Below are 17,077 nucleotides of genomic sequence, written 5' to 3' on the forward strand. Positions count from 1 at the left end.
GGGTGTGAGTATCTTGGGGAGGTAAAAATAATAGCCTTACACACGTGATACCGACAGTCTTAAAAACTGTCATCTGTTTTGGGGAAAAGGAACAAAAAAGCCCGTCGATATTTGCTTCAAATATACAAAAAAAAAATCTCAAACAGAGGAGGCGATGTGTTAAGTGAATGGAGGCCATAGACGAACTGGATTTAGTGGCCCCAAATGAAATAGATGAAAATAAATATAATAAAAATAAAATTAAATGTATTTAAATCATATCCATAGTTAAGTGTTTCCAAAACTGTTTTCTGCGGAACACTAAGGTTCCGTGATGTTTGAAAAGGTGTTCCACGAACCATTAGAATAATTAGATAGTAGTTAAATTTTACACACGAATTAATTATTAATTAAATGCAGGAAAGAAAACAAGAAAAACATTTAAAATACTTTTTTTAAAGAATATACCTCATTTTTATATCTTAAATCTACTAGACTTTGTATATTAAAAAGTTTGGGGATTTTTTTAGACATTCTTGGAGAGTCAGCAGGTTCCCTCCATCTATCAAAGGTGTCAAGGAGAGCACTGTAAGTTCTCACAGCAGCTTCGGGGGTGGAGCCCCGGCTCCAAGCGTTTTCTGAGGCTCAGAACCCACATTCTCATGATAATAAGAGCGCAAGTTCTAAAAGGTTTAACTAAAAAAGGATGTGACAGATCGGTATTAAAGTTTCTTGCAACAGCGCATGTCACAGAATTGTGTATAAGTGAGGCTAATTAGTTTTTTAGGTGTTTTCACGATTCACCGACAGACTTGACAGAGTACAGAAAAAGGTAGAAAAGTTGTGACACTTTACCTTGATTTATACCTTGTAGGGCAGCGGTTCTCAACCTTTTTAGCTCGGCGACCCCTTTTTACAAATCCCCACAATGTGACAACCCCAACCGTAAAATTATTTTCGTTTAGAAGCCTAATTAACTGTGCTTTTTGGTAACGTTATAAAATCATAATCCAAATGTAAATATCTGGTATGCATTGTCAAAGCTTTATGTTTAATTACGAAACAATGTAATTATTATCTTATGTTGTATATTTCTGCTTAAAATTACATTACAAATACCGGTAAATGAAATTTTATCCTTAATTTAATTTTTTTTTATTTTTAATTTTTATTCACCATATTCATGTTTTATATTTATATGTGACAATTCGAAAAGCATGGAGGAGCAATAATAGGCTACATTATTATAATACTGTTGCGACAATCTGAATTTGTATCTGTTTCACCAGATTAGAAATTATCGGGATAATCTTTGCAAGATCTTACTAAATGTCATCTTCTGCATCAAGCTTCTCTATTTAGGCGTCATGACAGATTGGAAACCTCATATATATCACTAGAAATAGAAGAAATGGTGCAACTCAGACAAATCAGGATATGACTACAAATATTTAATCCAGAATTGTATAAATGACATTCAATAAAGAAATCCTTTTGCCATCACTTTTAATGAGTTCAAAATACTCTTCATGTGATGTCTTAGGAATATCTTCAACTTTGACTGTTTAATGGACTCCTGGCAAGAGCAAACTTGATGTTAGGTAGATTTGGGGAGTGTGCATTTCGTCAACAAGCATTCGCAAATATTGTTTCACAGAAATTATCCTTTTATGTTTGTCACGTTTAGTGTCATTTTAGAAGTTAGTGATTATTTTATGTTTGTCACGTTTAGTGTCATTTTAGAAGTTAGTGATTCTTTTATGTTTGTCACGTTTAGTGTCATTTTAGAAGTTAATGATTCTTTTATGTTTGTCACGTTTAGTGTCATTTTAGATGTTAGTGATTCTTTTATGTTTGTCACGTTTAGTGTCATTTTAGAAGTTAGTGATTCTTTTATGTTTGTCACGTTTAGTGTCATTTTAGAAGTTAGTAATTCTTTTATGTTTGTCACGTTTAGTGTCATTTTAGAAGTTAATGATTCTTTTATGTTTGTCACGTTTAGTGTCATTTTAGATGTTAGTGATTCTTTTATGTTTGTCACGTTTAGTGTCATTTTAGATGTTAGTGATTCTTTTATGTTTGTCACGTTTAGTGTCATTTTAGAAGTTAAGGATTCTTTTATGTTTGTCACGTTTAGTGTCATTTTAGAAGTTGGTGATTCTTTTATGTTTGTCACGTTTAGTGACATTTTAGAAGTTCGTGATTCTTTTATGTTTGTCACGTTTAGTGTCATTTTAGAAGTTAATGATTTTTTTTTAGACAAACCAAAGCATGTTGCATTTTGATTTTTGAAGTTATTCTTGTGGCAGTAACTTCTTTACTAATATTCCTCGATGAATCACATGTGATTTATTCTTTACCGTAATCAAACATTAAAAACCAGACCAACATACTGTAACAACTTAAGGGAGGCAACTCAACGAGATATAGGTGTTTATTTACACGAGGACATCACATACATGTAATCTTTGTAGAACATCTGCCTTGAGCACAGCATCTTCATATCGGTTCTAGACTTGGGCGGAAATCGTTCCCTCTCTCTAATGTCGACATCTTTCCTAGTCAAGTCTCTGATAGTGCGCACCTTCTGCACTAGCTTGGATGGCGGTGTGCATGGCAGGGTTATAACACTACTATCAGTAAATTTAGAAAGCCTTCAGGACAGAAGACTCAAAAGTAAAGTAGCAATTATACATAAAACACTAAACCATAATCTTCAAATACAAAAACAAAATTTAATAAAATACTCTAAAAGACACAAAGATAAAGACACATTCCTCGTCCCATATGCTAGGACAAATTTGTACAGATACTCCTTCTTCCCTAGTGCTATTAGAGCATGGAATAGGTTGCCTGAGCTAGCCAGGAAAACCAGTGACTTGGCAGAGTTTAAGTCATTGGTGAACATGCATGACTAAATGCATGACGCGTAGGACGTAATCATCTTCTTTTTTGAAGTAACGTCTGTATTATATAAGATACTATAGATTGGAGCATCATCAGCGCAGACACCATTTTAAATTTAATAAAGATGTTCTTATATACACCAAGTACTGATGCAGTCGTGTCAAGAGGTTTGTAAAAAAGAAACTCGTCTCTAGATAGACACCTATTTAACCTTTGGCAAAGTTCAGTAGTTTGCAATCACTATGACGTTAGTTCGTCTTCACGCATACATATAAAACTTCGTTATTAAAATTAGGAGTTTAAATTCCTACTTTAACGAATCAATTATTTACATAACGTGAAAAATTAAGTCATTATTTGTTCTTTTCTTTAGGTTGTTCAGTTCGAGATTTATTTTCATGGGATTGCATTTTCCTGAGACAAATGAAAAGCTGACAAAACGGGAAAAAAATGACTATGATGAGAATGTAGGAAAAAATGACTCCGATTAAGAGTCATTATATTATATAGACATTACAGGACTCTGCTAATCACTAAAATGCTAAATAATATAAAATATTTTAAGGACGTAATGTAGGCTTATATACTTAAATAATAATTGGGCTTGTCACGAGTCCGAAGATTAATGAGAAATGCAGTATTTCCCGTGGCTACGCAGCCCCAGCCTTGACCTACATATTTTGCCACACCCAGAGCAAGCATAAACATTGTCCGCCGATGGTCGATTTAGATTTTCTTTTCGCTGTCCTCGTCTGTCCTCGGTGTGACAGCTCTGTTATGTCGACCACCGTTCAGCTCACCAAAAAAAAAAACATTGTCCGCCGATGGTCGATTTAGATTTTCTTTTTGCTGTCTTCGTCTATCCTCGGCAGCGGATTTTCTTTTGGTCTCTTGTGCTCTCTATGTCAGTTAAAGCAAGTTGGAGCCTAAGCTAGTCTTTAAAGCATTTCAGTGTGACACCTCTGTTACGTCGACCATCTTTCAGCTCACAAAAAAAAGGCTGCTTTAGCATACGTTCGTCCCCCATACGGGACACGTGCCATGCTCAGCATAACTGTCGGACATTAAAATGTCCCTCTTTACTATAGACTTAAATAGGACTGGTTCATTGCAGGATGTCTCTGCTGCTATTGGTGCATGGGTCAGTAGATGGGTAGGATTTTACAAATAAAATAAAAATGAGTACTTTTCTGATGGCAGTACTAGTTGTTCTTCGCTAGATCTCAATCTCGTGTTTATCATATATGTGCTCCACCTAAAGAACTCTATTCTTTCCCATCATCTATAAATATAATTCTCTTCTTTGCTAATAATTTTGGACGAAAAGAAGAAGTAAAGGAAAGATCACTCTTTTATTTATGCGGATAGAGTTATCCTACGAACTTTACGAGCTTTGCGTGTAGCGAAGTCATACAGTATATCATAAAAAATCTATTTCCTACATAGATCACGCTCAATAGCAAGAATTAACAAATGTTTCAATCTATCTACGAGAATTGTTGAGATAAAGTAATTCTTCATTAGTTTGAGGCGCGAGAAGCTTCTTTCACCAGATTCCAAAATTAATTACAGGATAATGCCGTTTTTTTTTATCGCGCGTAGGATTGGCATTTTCCTTATTGAATGACACCCCAAAATGACAATTTTTGTCTATATAGGCCTATTTCAGGAGATTCGTATGAGTTATCTCAAGATTTTAATAATTTCCGGATATTTCCAGGACTTTTTCCTATATTTCGCAATTTCAGGAGATTTTCAGGAGCTCCTGGTAAATTGACAAGAGGCCGCGGGAAATCTGTTATAAGTTATACAATGGTTTAATTTAATAATTTGTACACCTAGAATTAATTAGCGCGGGTCCTATGAAAGTGCGGGGCCCACTGCGGTCGCATAAGTGCGGAGCCCACTGCGGTCACCTAAGGCCGGCCCTGCAAAATAGCGGATTATGCTACGCCGCCGGTCGACTAGTTTCTTCTTAATGCCGCTTCGATAACCTATTCACTTTTTTCACCCAATACTGTCAAAATAAAAAATGTAAGAATATTTTTTTTCCATTAATATTTTCATTTAAAAAAAAAAACAGTGATATAGCCCATTATCTTATCTTGTCTTATGAAATACAGAGGTAACTTCAAAAGGAAGATGATTACGTCCTACGCGTGCGCCTAGGTCAATCTAGCCATACATGTTATTCTTTGCTAAAGTCAGACCTGCGAAAGTCAAGAGACCACTGTAGGCCTACCTGTTATTTCATTTGAATTTTTTGTTTTGTTTTGCTACATTACAAATCTTCAGACCCCCTTTACTTTATAACAAAATCGCAAGAAAAAAAGTATACCCTCCTACCACCATTAGCTTAGCTGTTACGCAAAATCCGAACGTTCCTATAGATCAGAGGTTCTCTTTACGGGTCGAATGACCATTTGTCAGGGGTCGCCTATGCGCATCGGAAATAGGGTTTTTGAGTCTATTTATCATTTGAATAGTTGTTTGTTTTGTTGTTGTTTTTCGTTTCTAACAAGCATATTTGTACCACACATTTGTATTTATGATAACAAACCAAAGGGACATCACATTTCTCAGATTGATTTTCATTTGCTAAATTATGAAACGATCGTCCAAAAATAAATGTAATAAAATAATAAGCGAAGGAAGTCGGATATTTTGCTAGAGGATACAGATGGCACTTTGAGTTAGTTTAACATCATTGTTTGAAGTTGTTTTTTTCCATTGATAGTTACAACTTTGTATTGAGTTTGATGTTCTGCTAGTTCTCACTGGTGTAACGTGGTTGTCAAGAAGCAAACTTCTAAAAAGTTTTGTTGTTGTTTTTTTAAATCCGTGTGAAGAATATATTCTTTAATCAGAAAGCAAAAATACAGAAAATAGCGGACCTGTTAGACTTCTTTTTCACCTTGAATAATGCAATTTTTGAATGCAGAGATCGATATATTATGCCTCGAATTGTCTGAAATAATCTTTTTTCCAAAATGAAACTTCAACTTTGGCAAACAAAACTGAATGAAAATAAAAATTATATCTTGCCAACTGCATCTGCTTTCTATGAGGAAAAAGAGCATTGAATCTGACAGACCGACTGCAATGGCATTTTTTGTCAAAGAGCATTTGCACAGGCGTGCTCGTGAAATTTCACCCAACATGCAAATCTACATGACTTCCTGTTTACACTTTCTAGAGGTCTAAGTTGAAGGTGTTCCAGTGACAGAAAGAGATTACTGAGCTCATCAAAAGCGATTGCTTTTCAATGTCAGTTACACACTTCTGGATCACGTGTTTGCAATTATACTCCATTTTGAGATTGTGTTGCGCCTAATCCATTTCTAACAGTAAGTAGGCTTATATCTTGTCGAAGCAGAGTTTTCCAGCTGGTTATCAAGTCTAAAAAAAGAATGACACTTGATGCAGAAGGACGATGACATTCATTTTGCTCTGACAAAGACTTCCAAAAAAAAATCAACCTTCCCACTAACGTTGGCGTATTTACTAATTTGTAGCAAATTTGTAGCAATGGAGTTGACCTTATTTCATATTCTCTTCCATGCTTCGGCACACTTTTCAAATTGTTACAGAAGTATGCACATGGATAGGGTGAATACGCAATAGATAATTTAAAAATTGGGAGTCATAGAGATAAAAAAAATTTTTAGCAATTTAATTATAAAATATTTATTTTACACTAATTACAATTGCATTTTGCTTTTGCTGTGTTGAAATTCTACCAATGAAAATACATTCGTCAAAAATCAGATATAGACATTAAGATAACTATTTTATAACTTTTTAAAATGTCCATTTACCTAGGCCTATGAATGAAAAAAAATTACGGTTGTCGGTCAATGCCTTGTGGGGGAATCGAATTAGGGGGACGCGGCACTAATAAGGTTGAGAACCGCTGCTTGAGATAAACTGCTGCTTGTAAGCTCATTTGTAACAAACAAATCCCACTTGTTGACACCTGTTAACTTGAAACTTTCTTAAGAAAAAAAATTTTTAAAACATTCAAAAAAAAAAAAAAAACATCGTCTGCGTCAGGATTTAGAGATTTTACCATCACAAAGGAGATACTAGCCACCAATTAAATAGAACCTGGTACGAACGTATCTTTTGTTTTTATAGTTATCTTCGCTACGACAGTGTGTTGATATATGACCAATTATACTTTAAAACTTGTTTCAATTGTAGAATAAAATTTGGAAGAAGAAATTTGTATTTCTATTTTTTTAGATAGCAGAATTTTACGCTAGCGCATTTTAATAGTCTAAGAAAGGTAGGGTTATATAGAGACCTGCATACCGAGAGGAGGACAAAATGAGTAGTAAGCGTTACAAAAGAGGACAAAAAGGAGGAGTATGCATTACAAAAGGAGGCGCGGTAGCTGAGTGGTAAAGCGCTTGGCTTCCGAACCTGGGACTGGGGTTCGAATCCTGGTGAAGACTGGGATTTTTAATTTCGGGATCTTCGGGTGCCTCTGGGTCCACCCAACTCTAATGGGTACCTGACGTTAGTTGGGCAAAGTAAAGGCGGTTGGTCGTTGTGCTGGCCACGTGACACTCTCGTTAACCGTAGGCCACAGAAACAGATGACCTTTAATCATCTGCCCTATAGACCGCAAGGTGTTACAAAAGAGGACAAAAAGGAGGAGTAAGCATAACAAAAGAGGACAAAAAGGAGCAGTAAGCATTACAAAAGAGGACAAAAAGGAACAGTAAGCATTACAAAAGAGGACAAAGAGGAGTAAGAGTTACAAAAGAGGACAAAAAGGAGGAGTAAGAGTTACAAAAGAGGACAAAAAGGAGGAGTAAGCATAACAAAAGAGGACAAAAAGGAGGAGTAAGCATAACAAAAGAGGACAAAAAGGAGCAGTAAGCATTACAAAAGGGGACAAAGAGGAGTAAGAGTTACAAAAGAGGACAAAAAGGAGGAGTAAGAGTTACAAAAGAGGACAAAAAGAAGGAGTAAGTGTTACAAAAAGAGGACAAAAAGAGGACAAAAAGGAGTAATTGTAACAAAATAGGACAAAAAGGAGGAGTAAGTGTTCTAAAAGAGGACAAAAAAGAGGACACAAGAACCAAAAAAGACAGAATAAACTTTGAAAATTAATATTTCGCTATAGTACCCCTTTCAGACTTTGTGATCTACAGGGCAGATGACGTCCAAGTCATGTTTCGGTTGCCTATGGTTAACAAGGGTGTCAGCACAACGACCAACGCCATTTATTGTCAGGTGTTAAAGCCGTATGAACTCAGAGGCGCCCAAAGATCCAGAAATAAAAAAAAAACAGCTCTTCAGGATTCGAAGCCAATCGCTTTACCGATCAGCCACCGCGCCTCCTAATCTTACGCTATATTTGACAATAAATCAAAGGCTGTATTTCTCAGAGACAGCGACTCTTCCCAGTAATACATGAGTATAGCTAGCATACTTAGTCAACTCTAGGCAACATTTGGTTTGTAAGCGCCTTTCTGAAAAGAGTTGTCTCTCATTGGAGAGTCTCTTTCTCTCATTGGAGAGTCTCTTTCTCTCATTGGAGAGTCTCTTTCTCTCATTGGTCTCATTGGAGAGTCTCTTTCTCTCATTGGAGAGTCTCTTTCTCTCATTGGAGAGTCTCTTTCTCTCATTGGTCTCATTGGAGAGTCTCTTTCTCTCATTGGAGAGTCTCTTTCTCTCACTGGAGAGTCTCTTTCTCTCATTGGAGAGTCTCTTTCTCTCTTTGGAGAGTCTCTTTCTCTCATTGGAGAGTCTCTTTCACTCTTTGGAGAGTCTCTTTCTCTCTTTGGAGAGTCTCTTTCTCCCGTTGGAGAGTCTCTTTCTCTCATTGGAGAGTCTCTTTCTCTCATTGGAGAGTCTCTCTCTAATTGGAGAGTCTCTCTCTCATTGGAGAGTCTCTTTCGCCCACTGCGCGTTCATCAAAATTTAAAAAAAAAATACTTGAAAAAAAAAATAAAGCTTATATTAAGCGTAATTGTATACATTTAGTTTTGATAAGTCATGTCATTAAATTTGCGACAGATATACATTAACAATAATATATCTGTGCTATTAGAAATATGTTTACAAATTGTTTTTATTTCGCGCAGTTTCATGCCTTTATCTTTCTTAATCCTCTATGAACCCAACACTTATCTGGACCAGTTGGGAAAAGGGAGATGGAAGAAAGGGGTGTTTGTGTTTATTTGCACTCAAAGCTCCAGCCAGGGCCGGTCTTAGGCCACTGCAACCTATGCGTTCGCAGTGGGCCCCGCGCTTTCATAGGCCCCGCGCTAATTCTATGTGTAATTATTAAATTGCAAAATATATACGAAAAATTCCTTGAAATGTCCTGCATTTATTAAAATCTCCTGAAAATTGACAAAATTGTCATTTGTGGGTGTCATTTATTACGGAAAACGCCAATCCTACGTATGATAAAAAAAAGGGAATCGTCAGTTTTTATGTTATAAAATGTAATGATCGGACGAGTTTTCACCTAAACCGAAAGTTCCAATACCTTATTTACTTTTATAGTCAATGGCATATAAGTATAATAAATATTCCATAGGTTGCAAGGCTCGTAAAGTAACGTTAATTTGATCGCAATTTTGTACTTAGTAAAGAATGAATAAAATGCAAAGTCGAATTTTTTTCTAATACAAAATCTTAATTTTCACTTATTATCTTTATTCCCACCCAGACTAGGCCCCGCGCATTCAGTTTCGCATAGGGCCCCGTAATTTTTGGACCGGCCCTGGCTCCAGCCTCCTGAGGGGACTAATTCAGCTTCTACTACCACGTCTTTCAAGTACAATTATTTCCCATGTTAGATCCCTTGTTAGATCCCTTGTTAGATAGACGTGTTCTCCTTAAGCCGACGCCTGGTAACCTTATGGAAAAGGAAATCTATCTAGTAGGAATAGAGCAATATGTTCATTCGTTAAGACATTGACTTCACTCATTTAAAAAAAAAAAATAAAAGGGAAAAAGAAATGTTATTAGGGTTAAGGATAAGGTCGAGGTGACACTGACCAGTGCTAAAATGGCAAGAAAGACAGTTGTTGGCAGAAATGTACCGAACTCCACCAAGTCTGATAATTTTTATTGCTTTCTTAACACTAGCCACTATCTGCTTTATCTGCTTGTGCGCGTAAATTGGTTAATGCTTCTTCTATAATTGTCTATATTCTTGGACAACTGCCTGCATTTGCTGATATGTGAACCTGACCGTCCAGTACATAATAGTATCATTGTGTTGTTAATGTTAGCGTGCGGGCTCAGCTCTAGGTCAGGTCTAAGCCTTGTGCAAACTAAATTGATAACAACAATTTTACGTCTAACACCAGTTTTCTGTTAGCAGTTACAAACAGTACGCATATGGGGTCGCTACTGGGTGGTTTGATATGTGCATGGGCGCCCGGGGGATTTTTGCAGTGGGGGTGGGTGCAAGTTTCCACCTATGGCTCAAAATCGTAGCTTTTTTTTTTTTTACAAAGAATATTCAAGAAATGAACTGGCCCGTGTAACCCAATTGTCGATTTAACACTACCAAAACTGTCCTTATTAACTTTATTTCAGTGAAAGCACCATACGTTAATTGTTGTTGTTGTTTTTTTGTTTTTTTGTTTTGTTTTTTTTTTTTTTTGGGGGGGGGGGGGGGGTTCTGGGATATTTCCGTGCTGCCATTAGGCGCTTAAGAAACACAACTCTGCTCCAGTCGGAGTTCAATCTCAGTGGGTTGGCACCTAAATGGACCGATGGCTGGACATCGAATAGACCGCTTGGAACTGCAGTATAGCCAGTATCATTAAACGATTTTTAGAATATTTTCTTATAAAAAGGGCTCATGAAGCGTCGCGATTAACCCTCGCATTGCAGTTTGTAAAAACATCTTTTACGGACTAAATTTTCAGTGTAATAGAGGTCTAACAGATTTTCTGTATTATTGTAATAGGCTAGATCCCTATACATTGCTTCTGGTGAACTTCAAACCCTTAACGCACAATGAGCACTTAACAAACGCAAACAACTTATGACTTATATGCCGTTAAATCACATTGAATTCGTTTTAGTGTAAGCATACTCGGATCTGAATAAAAACTATTTAATGTAAACCAATTAAATACCGACTTAAGAGAGTTTGTTTTTATGTAACTAGCTGTTGAATTCGAGATTAAATGGATTGAACCCATTGATTACTTAAAGCCTACCAGCATACAGAAATACAATCAAATTGATTACGTAAACCCAAGCATTCATGCGATGAATTTTTCGATGCATTATCAAAATTTACACTTAAAGATACCTAGAAATGGATTCCCATCATATGGCACAAAACTATTAGTCGGATTGCATGGTGATACCAATCCGATTTTAACGCACAGCCCGCCCTTGTTGCATTCAACAGATGGATTAAGAAAGAAAATATAATTGGGCTTGCTAATGCTTAATGTCCAGGTAAAGTAGGCCAGTCATTGATGGCCTAACGAAAGGCATTTAAAAGGCTTGTAGACAGATCGTCTTTACATCCTGAATTAGAAAGGGATGGGCTTTAGGGCGAGAGTGTGAGGTCGACGTGTTGCGCGATTCCTCCTCACTTTTAGCGCAAGTCCCTTGGTCATCCCCCCCCCCCCCCCCCCAAAAAAAAATACTTCCTGAAAAATTTACCAAGCCAATTAATCAGTTTGTTAGTTCTACATTGGGAAAGATTTCAACAAGTTTCTCAGATGTAGGCCTAATGTTATGTGTAATTAGGCTAATTAACTGAACTTACTTAATTCTTACTTTTTTTCTTCTGACAGGTATTTTCTCTTTCTCCAAAACTAAAAAAAAATAATAATAAAAAGTCAGTCTACGTTTTGGACGTTTCTTTAAAAAAAAAAATTTGGACCTACCTTTAAAAATAAAGATTAGGGCCAAAGTTGGAAGCGCCAACAAACAGTCCAACTCGGAACCATCGTAACGACTATCCGAAGTCCATGCCTAAGGATCATGCAGCTGTTATTTTTCTGGCAAAGAAAAAAGCGCAAACAAAAAAAAAAAGGCTCGTTGTTTGAAGCTATTGAGCAAAACATTCCCTTCCAATGCAAAGCTTGTATTTCTCTCATTATTACATTGAGAGCCTTTGTTACACTTTAATGAATTATCACTATGGAGACTAAATTAGTTTATCATGTTTCTGGGTTCTACTGAAGCCTAAAAAAAATAATAACAAAACTTGGTCGTCTCGAGATTTACATACTTTGACTTTACTGTCAACTGTCGTCACACAAAACTTGGTCGTCTCGAGATTTACATACTTTGACTTTACTGTCAACTGTCGTCACACAAAACTTGGTCGTCTCGAGATTTACATACTTTGACTTTACTGTCAACTGTCGTCACACAAAACTTGGTCGTCTCGAGATTTACATACTTTGACTTCACTGTCAACTGTCGTCACACAAAACTTGGTCGTTTCGAGATTTACATACTTTGACTTTACTGTCAACTGTCGTCACACAAAACTTGGTCGTTTCGAGATTTACATACTTTGACTTTACTGTCAACTGTCGTCACACAAAACTTGGTCGTCTCGAGATTTACATACTTTAACTTCACTGTCAACTGTCGTCACACAAAACTTGGTCGTTTCGAGATTCATATACTTTGACTTTACTGTCAACTTTCAGCTTTCGCTCATTCTCGCATTCTCTCCGACTAACCGATGGCTCATACCCTGCCCGCTGCCATCCCCCGTCGTCCAGCGGGGCTTTGAACAAGGAAGTAGAAAATCCAACTTTGAAGGAACATCCGAAACATGTCGACCATTTTACGAACTTGTACAAGTCAAGTAAAATATGAGTGACACACCGGTATATTGACATATCAGTAGAGTGTCATATCAACTCTATACCATTAGAATGACTCACCAGTTGAGGGACACATCAGTAAATAACATTCAAGTAGAATACTTAGACAACGGACCATAACTCTTGTAATACAAACATCAATAAACGTATTTTCAGTAGTCGAACTTGGTAACGAGGATTTCAAATTTTCAATTTAAAAATTGGGGGGGGGGGGATAAGTAATAATTGTTATTCTTTAAGTTTAAGCGTAATAGATCTATAGACATAGGTTTACATATATGGTTTTGATGGTCCCGGGTTGAAATCTTTATATCATTATAGCCTAAGTAGATCTTTATATCAGTATAGCCTAAGTAGATCTTTATATCATTATAGCCTAAGTAGATCTTTATATCAGTATAGCCTAAGTAGATCTTTATATCATTATAGCCTAAGTAGATCTTTATATCAGTATAGCCTAAGTAGATCTTTATATCATTATAGCCTAAGTAGATCTTTATATCATTATAGCCTAAGTAGATCTTTATATCATTATAGCCTAAGTAGATCTTTATATCATTATAGCCTAAGTAGATCTTTATATCATTATAGCCTAAGTAGATCTTTATATCAGTATAGCCTAAGTAGATCTTTATATCATTATAGCCTAAGTAGATCTTTATATCATTATAGCCTAAGTAGATCTTTATATCATTATAGCCTAAGTAGATCTTTATAGGCCCCTATCATTACAGCCTTTATTATTGACTAGTATAGCCTACCAATGGACGGGCCTGCCATTGAATGAGGTTCTAACAAAGGCAAAAGACAGAGAGGAAGACGGTCGACAAATCTTAAATGGTGCCCCGACGGTCCAACAGTCTATGAGGGATAGGTAAAGGTAAAAAAGTATACCGAGAGGGTTGGGCAAACATTATGAAAAAATAGGCTTTACACCTTCAACACCATCTTCACCTTCGTTGAACCGTTGGGGCACAACACATATGATCCGCCAAACAATTAGCAATAAAAAACACTCTTATAGCAGAAGAAATTACCTTACCTAACTCAAAAAATGTAGAATCAACATTTTGTAAAATTAATACCACCTCAACATCCCTAATAATAGGCAGCATTTACAGACCACCAAATTCTAGTTTAGAATACATGCAGGAACTATGTAATCAGATTACTACACTTAAAGAGACAAATAAAAATGCAGTTTTTTGGATTATGGGTGATTTCAACCTACCTGATATAAATTGGAAAACACTAACCATAGATAAACACCAAAACCTTAAGGACATAAATGAGCTTTTCATAGAAACTTTACACAACCTAAGTTTAGATCAAATCATTAAAAAGCCAACTAGATTAAACAACACATTAGATCTCTTCTTAACCAACAGACCTGGATTAGTAGTTGATTATGAAATTATCCCTGGTCTATCAGACCATGAGATCATAAAAATACACAGTCAGATAAAAGCAGTAGCCAATACAAAACCCAAAAGAAAAATCTTACTCTGGAATAAATGTAACCAAACACAACTACACCAAGCTGCACTAAACTTTCAACAAACATTCTTATTAGAAAAAGACATTAACCAACCAGTCGATGACCTCTGGAATTTCATTAAAAACCATCTTAAAAGCATAATAGAAAATCATATACCAACTAAATACACATCAAACAAAATAAATAAATGCTGGTTTAATAATAGACTAAAGAAGCTTTGTAAACAGAAGGAAAACCTATATAGAAAATTTAAAGAAACTAATGCAGAAAGAGTTTACAAAAAGTATATAAAAATTAAACACTTAACCCAAAAAGTAAGCAGACAGCTGCAGAGTGAATACATAAACAATGTAATATCTAAAGATAACAACAAAAACCTATGGTCATACATTAAGTCTAAGAAAATGGAAACAACAGGCGTAGCGCCATTAAAAGATGAACATAACATAATACATAATGATAATGAAACTAAAGCAAACATTCTAAACAAATACTTTGCATCAGCATTCTCAGCCCCAGGAGACAAAAACATATTACTGAATTTGAACCAAGTAGACAACATAGAAGATATAGTAGTACAAGAAAATGGAATTCAAAAACTATTAGCCAACACCAAACCAAATAAAGCTTCTGGACCTGATGATATTCCAGCTAGATTACTCAAAGAACTAAGTAATGAGCTAGCCCCAGTGTTCAAAATACTCTTTCAGGCTTCACTTAACCAGGGCAGAGTACCAAAGGACTGGAAAGAAGCTAATGTCACCCCCCTATTTAAAAAAGGAGAAAAATCTGACCCAGGGAACTACAGACCAGTATCACTTACCAGCATCACATGTAAAATCCTAGAACACATAATATGTAGCAACATCATAAACCACTTAGACAAACATAATGTCCTCACACTATACCAACATGGCTTTAGGAAATATAGATCATGTGAAACACAACTAATAGGACTAATTGATGATTTTTCAAAAGGTTTAGATAATAGTGAACAAATAGATGCTATCGTACTAGATTTTTCTAAGGCTTTTGACAAAGTTCACCACCATAGTTTGCTTAAAAAATTAAAATATTTCGGCATTAATGGTCCACTGCATCAGTGGATTAAAGACTTTCTGATAGGGAGAGAACAAACTGTAATAATAAATGGCTCTAAATCAACACCGATAACAGTAAACTCAGGTGTACCTCAAGGTACAGTCTTGGGTCCACTACTATTTTTAATTTACATAAATGATTTACCAAATTGCATTAGTTCAGGAACAAAAGTCAGATTATTTGCAGATGATTGCATAATATATAGAACAATAAAAACAACACAAGACACAGATATTTTACAAAGAGAATTAGATGAATTACAGAAATGGGAATCAAATTGGAGCATGTCTTTCCACCCAGAAAAATGTCAGTTGTTAAGAGTAACAAAAAAACTAAAACAAATTAATTCCACTTATCTTATTCATGGCAAACCAGTATCACAGACTAAAAACGCAAAATACCTAGGTGTTATAATAAATGAAAAACTATCATGGAATCCACATATTGATGAAACTACAAAAAAATCAAACAAAGCATTAGGATTTATTAAAAGAAATTTCTATAAATCAAATAAGAACATAAAACTAAAATGTTACTTAACCTTGGTTAGGCCAATAATAGAATATGCATCCTCCGTTTGGGACCCCTCAACTCAAGAAAACATTAAGAAACTAGAACAGACACAAAATAGAGCAGTGAGATTCATAACAAACGAATATTCACATTTGACTAGAGTAACACCTTTAGTAAAATCACTAAATTTAGAAAGCCTTCAGGACAGAAGGCTCAAAAGTAAAGTAGCAATCATACATAAAACACTGAACCATAATCTTCAAATACAAAATTTAATAAAATACTCTGAAAGACACAAAGATAAAGGCACATTCCTCGTCCCATATGCTAGGACAAATTTGTACAAATACTCCTTCTTCCCTAGTGCTATTAGAGCATGGAATGGGTTGCCTGAGCTAGCCAGGAAAACCAGTGACTTGGCAGAATTTAAGTCATTGGTTAATATGCATGACTAAATGCATGACGCGTAGGACGTAATCATCTTCTTTTTTGAAGTAACGTCTGTATTATATAAGATAAGATAAGACATCTTTCTCTTATTTCTCTCTGTCTTCGGCTAGACTAAAATCTCTTTCAATGATATGCCCAACCTTTGAAGTGAAACCTGGACGGTGCCAAAAACAACAGACCAGGCAGACCACGAGCACGGTGGCTTGATGACGTGGAGGCAGATCTACAACAGCTAAAAGTCCGGGCATGTAGACGTAAAGCCCAAGATCAAAATGGAGAGATGTGATAGAGCAGGCCAGGGCCTTCCATGGGCTGTAGTGCCACTGGGATGGATGGATACTTATAACACAATTTTCCAATAATATATAAAAAAGGAAATTTTTAATACATTTTTTACAAACTATTTACTATAACTACCATAATAATAATTAAAAAAAAAAAAAAACAGGGAAGGCTATTTTAAGAAAAGTTCCTTTCATACCTTGCGATCTATACCGGTAGTGTATATTATGTAAAGGTCTGCAGGTCATCTGTTTCTGTGGCCCATGGTTAACAATGGTGACGTGTGGCCAGCATAAGGACCAACTGCCTTTCCCCAACTAATGGATGGACTCGGAGGAGCGGTGGCTGAGTGGTAAAGCGCTTGGCTTTCAAAACGGGGTCTTGGGTTAGAATCCTGGAGAAGACTGGGATTTTTAATTTCAGATCTTATTTTAAGAAAGGATATGATTACATTGTATGCTTCTATAACACTTTGTAGGCGGTTTCGTTATTTCCCAAAATATTG

This window comes from Biomphalaria glabrata, chromosome 11 (assembly GCF_947242115.1).
Source record: "Biomphalaria glabrata chromosome 11, xgBioGlab47.1, whole genome shotgun sequence".
NCBI lineage: Eukaryota > Metazoa > Mollusca > Gastropoda > Planorbidae > Biomphalaria > Biomphalaria glabrata.